Below are 11,414 nucleotides of genomic sequence, written 5' to 3'. Positions count from 1 at the left end.
TTATATAACATATTGTGGCTTTAACAAAGGGCTTAAAGGGGACTTCCCTGGCGGTCCAGTGGTTAACACTCTGTGTTTCCACTGCAGGGTGCATGGGTTTGATCCCTGGTCAGGGAACTAAAAAAATTTAAAAAAACAAAACAAAACAAAAAGGAGTTAAATATAATTTTGTGAAATAACTTTGAATCTTATGTTATACACAAGCCATAGAATTTTTCTTAGGAACGAAAGATGTTTCTAAATATGATATTGCAGAGTGAAAGAACAAAGAAATAATATAAAGAAGAGTATTTGAGTAGTTTTAGGGTAGGAATTTATATACAATTTAGATTGTCCTATTAGCATATAAAATGAAATTTCTGTGACAAATATAAGATGACTTTCATTTAAAAATGCTAAAACATATATTAAAATGTATAAAATTAGGACAGGTTAGTCTGTCGAGATGATTAACTATTGAATTTAGAATTTCTTGAATGAAAGTAATGACAGAAATTGAAGGAATTGTTAAAGTCATATATACCTTCGGGTATTCACATTATACAATGGAAACAGGATGTAGGAGAGTATGTAGAGGTTGTTCCTGTGTTTCCAAGAGATGATAGAGTCGAACACATTGTGTGTGGGCATTGATTGCTCTTTTGTGATAAACGCAACAGGTGTGCTGCTGAGAAAGTTCTAGCGTCTACTCAAATGTGGTCGAGCTATAAAGTCTCTGCAGTTATTAAGGACTGAAAGAGAGACATTTTTCCAATCTATCATACGTCATTTGTAAAGAAATAAGACTCCGGAGAAAGATGTGTACCTTTGGAAAAGAAAATACAGTTTTACAGGTCTCTCCATTGCCACGTGAAGGTATTTAGTGCAGGTTGGGTGGGCTATTACAAATTTCTGCAGGATCTGAGGCTGTCACTGGATGACTAACAATCAGCCCTTCTGCTCTGCAGCCTTACTGAACCCTGAGTAGTAGACCAGGTACATGTCACTTAAATTTTACAATGTCACAGAACATTTGATAAAGACATAAAATTTTGGATTTTGATTCAGAATATGAGGAACTCCTTTACTTTTTGATAAACATCCACTTCAAACTTATTAGAAGTTACTAAACTAAAGGTAAAGCAATATTTAAAAAAAAATTTTGTATGAAAATAGAAAATATTTAAGAAATTGATTTTATTGGTGTCTGACTTTAAATACCAATTTTCACTGGTGTAAGTATAACTCAGAAGTGTAATCATTCCCATTGCCCCTACATTTAAGACTACAATTTGGAGATACACCATGTTTTGGTATGTGTTAGCAAAATTAAATGTCCTTCTTTTCCCTCCTAAGCTGGAAAACTTAGAAGAAATGCAGAAATAATACCATCCTTTTAGCATTCCCATTTGTTCTCCAGTCTTTTATACTTTCCCATATATTTCACATATGGTGTTCTATATATTTAGCAGCAACAGTGCAGGTAACATATATTTACAACAGGTATTGATGAATAAAAACAAATTAAAATGTATCAGCTCCTACATTTTGTGGTAGAATGGTTCCACTGTTGAGTTTTCCAAGCAGCTATGACAGTTTGCTTTCTACAGTTATTCAACAGCACCAACACTAGGAATCCAAACAACTGTGGGAAGTGTTGCTGTCCCTCAGGCTCTGAAGATGAAGACCATCTCTTCATGTTCTCAGCAATGTATTTGTAAACATACATTTAATAACAATGCATATTATTTAATTCTCATATTTACACTACTGAGTTATCAGCCCCATTTCCATACAAAATGAAACTGCCAAAAGTTAAAAAGCTGATAAAAATAGAGCTGACATATATACTGAGGTCTTTTCACCTGGTTTAAATAAAAAGTTTATTAACCTAATTTTCTTTTTCTTTTTTTATTGGATTTATCCCTTGATCATTATGTAATGTCTTTCTTTGTCTCTTGTTACAGTTTTCTTTTTTGAATTTTATCTTATTTATTTTTTATACAGCAGGTTCTGATTAGTCATCAATTTTATACACATCAGTGTATACATGTCAATCCCAACCTCCCAATTCATCACACCACCACCACCACCCCTACACCACATTTCCCCCTTGGTGTCCATACGTTTGTTCTCTACATCTGTGTCTCAATTTCTTCCCTGCAAAACCAGTTCACCTGTACCATTTTTCTAGGTTCCACATATATGCACTAGTATACTATATTTGTTTTTCTCTTTCTGACTTACTTCACTCTGTATGACAGTCTCTAGATCCATCCATGTCTCAACAAATGACCCACTTTCGTTCCTTTTTAAGGCTGAGTAATATTCCATTGTATATATGTACCACATCTTCTTTATCAATTCATCTGTCGATGGGCATTTAGGTTGCTTCCATGACCTGGCTATTGTAAATAGTGCTGCAATGAATATTGGGATACATGTGTCTTTTTGAATTATGGTTTTCTCTGGATATATGCCCAGAAGTGGGATTGCTTGGTCATATGGTAATTTTATTTTTAGTTTTTTAAGGAACCTCCATACTGTTCTCCATAGTGGCTGTATCAATTTACATTCCCACCAACAGTGCAAGAGGGTTCCCTTTTCTCCACATCCTCTCCAGCATTTGTTGTTTGTAGATTTTCTAATGACACCCAATCTAAATGGTGTGAGATGGTACTTCATTGTAGTTTTGATTTGCATTTTTCTAATAATTAGTGATGCTGAGCAGCTTACCATGTGCTTCTTGGCTATCTGTATGTCTTCTTTGGAGAAATGTCTATTTACGTCTTCTGCCCATTTTTGGATTGGGTTGTTTGTTTTTTTAATATTGAGCTGCATGAGCTGTTTATATATTTTGGAGACTAATCCTTTGTCCATTGATTCTTTGGCAAATATTTTCTGCCATTCTGAGGGTTGTCTTTTCGTCTTGTTTATGGTTTCATTTGCTGTGCAAAAGCTTTGAAGTTTCATTAGGTCCCATTGGTTTATTTTTATTTTTATTTCCATTACTCTAGGAGGTGGAACGAAAAAGATCTTGCTGTGATTTATGTCATAGAGTGTTCTTCCTGGGCTTCACTGGTGGTGCAGTGGTTGAGAGTCTGCCTGCTGATGCAGGGGACACGGGTTCGTGCCTCGGTCCAGGAAGATCCCACATGCTGCAGAATGGTTGGGCCCATGAGCCATGGCCACTGAACCTGCATGTCTGGAGCCTGTGCTCTGCAATGGAAGAGGCCACAACAGTGAGAGGCCTGTGTACTGCAAAAAAAAAAAAAAAGAGTGTTCTTCCTATGTTTTCCTCTAAGAGTTTTATAGTGTCTGATCTTACATTTAGGTCTCTAATCCATTTTGAGTTTATTTTTGTGTATATTGTTAGGGAGTGTTCTAATTTCATGCTTTTACATGTAGCTGTACAGTTTTCCTAGCACCACTTATTGAAAAGACAGTCTGTCTTTTCTCCATTGTATATCCTTGCCTCCTTTGTCATAGATTAGTTAACTGTAGGTGCATGGGTTTATCACTGGGGTTCTTCTCTTGTTCCATTGATCTATGTTTCTGTTTTTGTGCCAGTACAATATTGTCTTGATTACTGTAGCTTTGTAGTATAGTCTGAAGTGAGGGAGTCTGACTCTTCCAGTTCCATTTTTTTCCCTCAAGACTGCTTTGGCTATTCGGGTCTTTTGTGTCACCATACAAATTTTAAGAGTTTTTGTTCTAGTTCTGTAAAAAAATTCAATTGGTAGTTTGATAGGGATTGCATTGAATCTGTAGATTGCTTTGGGTAGTATAGTCATTTTCAAAATATTGATTCTTCCAACCCAAGAACATGGTATATCTCTCCATCTGTTTGCATCATCTTTAATTTCTTTCATCAGTGTCTTATAGTTTTCTGCATACAGATCTTTTGTCTCCGTAGGTAGGTTTATTCCTAATGGAGTGTTTCCTTAATTTCCCTTTCAGACTTTTCATCATTAGTGTAGAGGAATGCAAGAGATGTCTGTGCATTAATTTTGTACACTGCAACTTTACCAAATTCATTGATTAGCTCTACTAGTTTTCTGGTGGCATCTTTAGGATTCTCTATGTATAGTATCCTGTCATCTGCAAACAGTGACAGTTTTACTTCTTCTTTTCCAATTTGTATTCTTTTTATTTCTTTTTCTTCTCTGATTGCCATGGCTAAGACTTCCAAAACTATGTTGAAAAATAGTGGTGACACTGGACAACATTCTCTTGTTCCTGATTTTAGAGGAAATGCTTTCAGTTTTACACCATTGAGTATGATGTTTCCTGTGGGTTTGTCTTATATTGCCTTTATTATGTTGAGGTAGGTTCCCTCTATGCCCACTTTCTGGAGATTTTTTATCATAAATAGGTGTTAAATTTTTTCAAAAGCTTTTTCTGCATCTATTGAGATGATCATATGGTTTTTATTCTTCATTTTGTTAATATGGTGTATCACATTGATTGATTTGCATATATTGAGGAATCCTGGCATCCCTGAAATAAATCCCACTTGATCATGGAGTATGATCCTTTTAATGTGTTGTTGGAGCCTGTTTGCTAGAATTTTGTTGAGAATTTTTGCATCTATATTCATCAGTGATATTGTTCTGTATTTTTCTTTTTTGTAGTATCTTTATCTGGTTTTGGTATCAGGTTGATGGTGGACTCTTAGAATGATTTTGGGAGTGTTCCTTCCTCTGCAAGTTTTTGTAGGAGTTTGAGAAGCATGGTTGTTAGCTCTTCTCTAAATGTTTGATAGAATTCACCTGTGAAGCCATCTGGTTCTGGACTTCTGTTTTTTGGAAGATTTTGAATCACAGTTTCAATTTCATTACTTGTGATTCATCTGTTCATATTTTCTATTTCTTCCTGGTTCGGTCTTGGAAGGTTATACCTTTCTAAGAATTTTCCATTTCCTCCAGGTTGTCCATTTTATTGGCATAGAGTTGCTTGTAGTAGTCTCTTAGGATGCTTTGTATTTCTGTGGTGTCTGTTGTAACTTCTCCTTTTTCATTTCTAATTTTATTGATTTGAGTCCTCTCCCTCTTCTTCCTGATGAGTCTGGCTAATGTTTTGTCAATTTTATTTATCTTCTCAAAGAACCAGCTTTTAGTTTTATTTATCTTTGCTATTGTTTTCTTTGTTTCTATTTCATTTATTTCTGCTCTGATCTTTATGATTTCTTTCCTTCTGCTAACTTTAGTTTTTTTTGTTGTTTGTTTTATATTCTTTCTGTAGTTCCTTCAGGCATAAGGTTAGATTGTTTATTTGAGATTTTTCTTGTTTCTTGAGGTAGGCTTGTATAGCTATAAACTTCCCTCTTAGAACTGATTTTGCTGCATCCCATAGGTTTTGGATCATCATGTTTTCATTGGCATTTGTCTCTAGGTATTTTTTTTTCCTCTTTGATTTATTCAGTGATCTATTAGTTATTTAGTAATGTATGGTTTAGCATCCATATGTTTGCATTTTTTACGTTTTTTTCCCTGTAATTCATTTCTAATCTCATAGTGTTGTGTTCAGAAAAGATGCTTGATATGATTTCAATTTTCTTAAATTTATTGAGGTTTGATTTGTGACCCAAGATGTGATCTATCCTGCAGAATATTCCGTGTGCACTTGAGAAGAAACTGTAATCTGCTGTTTTTGGATGGAATGTAGTATAAATATCAATTAAGCCTATCTGGTCTATTGTGTCATTTAAAACTTCTGTTTCCTTTTCTATTTTTATTTTGGATGATCTGTCCATTGGTGTAAGTGAGGTATTAAAGTCCCTCACTGTTATTGGGTTACTGTCGATTTCCTCTTTTACAGCTGTTAGCAGTTGCCTTATGTATTAAGGTGCTCCTATGTTGGTTGTATACATATTTATAATTGTTATATCTTCTTCTTGGATTGATCCCTTGATCATTATGTGGTGTCCTTCCTTGTCTTTTGTAACATTCTTTATTTTAAAGTCTATTTTATCTGATATGAGCATTGCTACTCCAGCTTTCTTTTGATTTCCATTTGCATGGAATATCTTTTTCCATCCCCTCACTTTCAGTTTGTATGTATCCCTAGGTCTGAAGTGGGTCTCTTGTAGACAGTCTATATATGTGTCTTGTTTTTGTATCCATTCAGCAAGCCTGTGTCTTTTGTTTGGAGCATTTAATCCATTCACGTTTAAGGTAATTATCGATATGTATGTTCCTATGACCATTTTCTTAATTGTTTTGGATTTGTTTTTGTAGGTCCTTTTCTACTCTTGTGTTTCCCACTTAGAGAAGTTCCTTTAGCATTTGTTGTAGAGCTGGTTTTGTGGTGCTGATTTCTCTTATCTTTTGCTTGTCTGTAAAACTTTTGATTTCTCCATTGAATCTGAATGAGATTCTTGCTGAGTAGAGTAATCTTGGTTGTAGGTTCTCCCCTTTCATCACTTTAAGTATATCAGGCCACTCCCTTCTGGCTTGTAGAGTTTCTGCTGATAAATTAGCTGCTAACCTTATGGGAGTTCCCTTGTGAGTTATTTGTCATTTTTCCCTTGCCACTTTCAATATTTTGTCTTTAATTTTTGCTAATTTGATTACTGCATATTGGCATGTTTCTCCTTTGGTGTATCCTGTATGGGACTCTGTTCATGAACTTGAGTGGCTATTTCCTTTCCCATGTTAGGGAAGTTTTCGACTATATTCTCTTCAAATATTTTCACGGGGCCTTTATCTCTCTCTTCTCCTTCTGGCACCCCCATAATGCGAATGTTTTTGCTTCTAATGTTGTCCCAGATGTCTCTTAGGCTGTCTTCATTTCTTTTCATTCTTTTTTTCTTTATTCTGTTCCACAGCAGTGAATTCCACCATTCTGTCTTCGAGGTCACTTATCCGTTCTTCTGCCTCAGTTTTTCTATTTATTCCTTCAAGTGTAGTTTTCCTTTCAGTTATTGTGTTATTCATCTCTGTTTGTTCTTTAATTCTTCTAGGTCTTTGATAAACATTTATTGCATCTTCTTGATCTTTGCATTCATTCTTTTTCCAAAGTCCTGGATCATCTTCACTATCATTATTCTGAATTATTTTTCTGGAAGGTTGCCTATCTCCACTTCATTTAGTTGTTTTTCTGGGGTTTTATCTTGTTTCTTCAACTGGTACATAGCCCTCTGCCTTTTCATCTTGTCTATCTTTCTGTGAATGTGGTTTTTGTTCCACACACTGCAGGATTGTCGTTCTTTCTTCTGCTGTCTGTCCTCTAGTGGATGTGGCTATCTAAGAGACTTGTGCAAGTTTCCTGATGGAAGGGACTGGTGGTGGGTAGAGCTGACTGTTCTCACCTAATTTTCTTACTAAGTTTGTGCTGGTAGCTAAAAATGGCTATTGAAACTCAGTGTGAACACAAAAGACATTCTCCATGAAGAATGAACCATGAAGAAATGGTTCTTTTTTCATAAGAGCTGTAAATAACATTTGAAAAATCATTCACAAATTTTCCTTCCCAAAATATCTACTTTGATTATATTACTGTTATTTCACTGTTTTTTGAAAGTGGCATATAATCTGTAGCACATACTAACTCTTCATATTTCAATATCTTGTTTTTAAACTGATTCATGTGTATGGGCCATGCATAGCCAATGAAGTTTTAAGCCCCTAGAGGGTATTTGTTTTTCATTATTACTCAAAGCCCTTCACTTGTTGTTGCATATGTAGCAGTGCCTCAGTAAAGACTTGTTTACTAACAAAATAAGTAAAAAAAATTTAAAAATGAACCAAAACTTAGTGTGCTCAATATAATATACAAAAATGGTAAGCTGTTTCATACTAGAGCAAGATTAAAAAATGAGAGCACTTGGCAAAAGATTTTCACAGATTTATAAGAAAAGAAACATTGATCTTGCTATTCTTTTCCCCTCCCACCTCAAAATTTATGATCTATTTAGTTTAGATCTAACCTTCAACAGATGTTATAAGAAGGTATTGCTGTGGAGCATCTTTTAATGTACTTATTAGCCCTTCATATATTTTCTCTAGTGAAAAGTTTATTCAACTATTGTGCTTATGTATTAATTGGGTTGTTTTTCTTATTTCTGAGACACAAGGGTTTTGTTTTTTTAATGTTCTAGACATAAATCCCTTATGAGATATATGACTTGAAAATTTTTCTGAATCCAATCTGTGGTTGTCCTTACCTTTGATTAATGATATATTTTTATCATGTTTATTGGCATATAATTTCTTTACAATGCTGTTTTAGTTTTTGCTGTATAACAAAGTGCATTGGCTATATGTATACATATATCCCCATAATCCCTCACTCTTGAGCCTCTCTCCCACCCTCTCTATGCCACCCCTCTTGGTGGTCACAAAGCACCGAGTGCTGATCTGCCTGTGCTATGCAGCTGCTTCCCACTAGCTATCTATTTTACATTTGGTAGTGTATATATGTCCATGCCACTCTCTCACTTTGTCCCAGCTTACCCTTCCCCCTCCTGATATCCTCAAGTCCATTCTGTAGTAGGTCTGCATCTTTTTTTTTAACATCTTTATTGTGGTATAATTGCTTTACAATGGTGTGTTAGTTTCTGCTTTATAACAAAGTGAATCAGTTATACATATACATATGTAGGTCTGCATCTTTATTCCTATCTTGCTCCTAGGTTCTTCATGACTTTTTTTTTTTTTTTTAGATTTCATATATTTGTGTTAACATACATATTTGTTTTTCTCTTTCTGACTTACTTCACTCTGTGTGACAGATTCTATGTCCATCCACCTCACTAAAAATAACTCAACTTGCTCCACATCATTAGTCATTAGGGACATGAAAATTAAAACCACAATGGATACCACTTCCTATGCGTCAAATGACTATAATAAAATGGAAACAAAAGCAAGTGTTGAGGAGAATGTGGAGAAGCTGGAACTCTCACACATTGGTGGTAGAGATGTAAACTGGTGTAACTGCTTTAGAACACAAGTTTTCAGTTTCTTACAAAACTACCATATATCCCAGCAATTCCACACCTATGTATCTACCCAAGAAAAATGAATCTATGTACACAAAAGGACTTTTAAATGAATGTTCATAGCATTTTTATAACACAAAATCCCCAACCTACATTCAAATATGCATCAGTTTGTGAGTACATAAACAAAATATGGTCTATCTATACACTAGAATACTCTTCAGTAATAAAAAATAATTGAAGTACTTATATATGCTACAACACGGATGAACCTAAAAAATATTATGCTAAGTGGAAGAATCCAGAAACAAAAGATTACATATTGTATAATTCTCTATATATGAAACATCTACAGAGATATAGATGCAACACTACAGAGATATAAAGCAGATCAAATGTTACCTGGAACTCAGATTTGGAGCAGGAATTGACCATAAACAGGCAATGGAGGTGGGGAGGAGGGGGTCTATGGGGATTTGTTGGGGTGATGAAAATGTTTTAAAACAAGATTGTGGTAATTTTTGAACATCTGTATAAATTTACTAAAAATCATCAACTTGTACTGTTACAATGGGTGAATTCTATGAATTGTATACCTCAGTAAAGCTGTTAAATAAAAATAACAAGCACAGAATGGAAAGTGGGAGGTATAGATGAATCAAGTTTGGCAACATATTGATAATTTTTGCTGCTGGATGATGATAATGAGGGATCATTATACTTTTCTTTTTTGTTCTTTGTGTACATTCAAAATTTTCAAATAAAAAATGAAAAAGAAATGATTTAAAAAAGAAGGTATTGTCATCTTTTCAGATAAAAATAACAAATGGGTTTTCATTAAATACAATAGATTCACAAAATATGCATAAAAACTTCTTGAGTTATGCTGAATATATGACCAAAGAAAAAATCCTAATAAGAAAATTTCAGGATTGTAAACAATATTAATTTAAAGTCTGCATATTACATATCTCAGAACTAAATGTTAAAGTGACTTAGCTAGAAGTAATTCACAAGCTTGTGAGAGGAAAATATACACTATATTTCCCTATTTTCCTTTTAAACCATTCAATATGTAAATTCCTTTGATAATTTGCTTTTACTTCAAGTTATTTCCATATTGTGTTGATACAAATTCATTCAAAATCCAGTTTTTGAGGTCTTTCTTTCCTTCCCACATTTCCTATTATGCTCTTTAAGACCTCATGTATATGATTAACAGTGTCCCCTACACATTTTTGTGTATGGTTTTATGACTTTACTCACAATCAGTGGTGAGTTCTCATCCACATTGACTGTCTGTAGTGTTTTTCAAATGGTGACAGGTACATAGGTAAGGAATGTATAGAAATTGTTTGCTGAATCTTCAACTTCATTTCTGAACAGCTACACAAAGACACCTAGGAGATATTCCTTATTCCCTTGGCCCAGACAGTTATGTTGACCCTGGTGTCAATGTGCACATCTGACATTCCCATCTCCTTCATGGCAAATTCCCAAATCTCTTTGAGTGTACAAGGGGTACACTTCTAGAAACCCACTCCATGGATGTGCTTTGGGATATTGATGCTATATTCTCTGGTTGCCACCTCATTGATGGTAGAAAGACCCTTCTTGCCACCCTTCTTTGCAGGAGCCATTCTGCTGGGCCCAGGTGGAAAGCACATGCCCCCACATATATATATATATATATATATATATATATATTGGCGGTATGCGGGCCTCTCACTGCTGTGGCCTCTTCCATTGCAGAGCACAGGCTCTGGATGTACAGGTTCAGCGGCCATGGCTCACGGGTCCAGCTGCTCTGCGGCATGTAGGATCCTCCCGGACTGGGGTACGAACCCATGTCCCCTGCATTGGCAGGCAGACTCTCAACCACTGTGCCACCAGGGAAGCCCCTACACTTTTAAATATTTCGTTAAACCTTACTTTCACAATTTGAACCTAGTTGAAACCTGTCATTTTATACAAACACTAATCTTTCTCAGTCACTCATCGCAATTATGTGTGAAGAGTTAAAACAGATCTCCTTAATCTTCAATGACATTACTATTCCATATTTTTATAAAAAAATATACATATAGCTAGGGCTTCTTCAGAGGGGAAGGGGCAGAGTTCTCATCAGGCAGGCACAGCTGTGCTGCTCAGATTCCAGAGTACAGTGCCAGGTGCAGTGGCTCTGCACATGGCCCGCTGCTGCCATCATGAGTTGAGTGTCCTGGACAGCGCTTCTGCACACCATCCAGAGCTGAGGTGTTGCCATAGCCATTTCACACTGGAAACTCTGGTCTGAGGTGCCGGGTCCAAGGTCTCTGCTCATGACACTCTATGAGCACATGAGACAAACTAAGCACAAAGGAAAAGAAAAAGGGAGAAGGAAAATTATATAGATCAGAAACTCAGATCTATGAGGAAAATGGAAAAGCATTCGAGAAGGAATAAATGAAGACTGGACATAGTTGCAACTCAGAAGCAAATTACTGAGGTG

At 35.4% G+C, this 11,414-nt stretch overlaps 1 pseudogene; it reads right to left on the bottom strand.

Annotated features, from left to right (window-relative positions):
• Positions 1–10,138: 10,138 nt before the first annotated feature.
• LOC114888065 lies at positions 10,139–10,563 on the bottom strand (annotated as a pseudogene).
• Positions 10,564–11,414: the final 851 nt, after the last annotated feature.

The sequence above is a fragment of the Monodon monoceros genome, unplaced genomic scaffold, assembly GCF_005190385.1.
Source record: "Monodon monoceros isolate NGI ecotype Baffin Bay Population unplaced genomic scaffold, NGI_Narwhal_1 Super_Scaffold_8, whole genome shotgun sequence".
Classification (NCBI taxonomy): domain Eukaryota; kingdom Metazoa; phylum Chordata; class Mammalia; order Artiodactyla; family Monodontidae; genus Monodon; species Monodon monoceros.
This window is presented reverse-complemented; position numbering and strand designations above follow the sequence as displayed.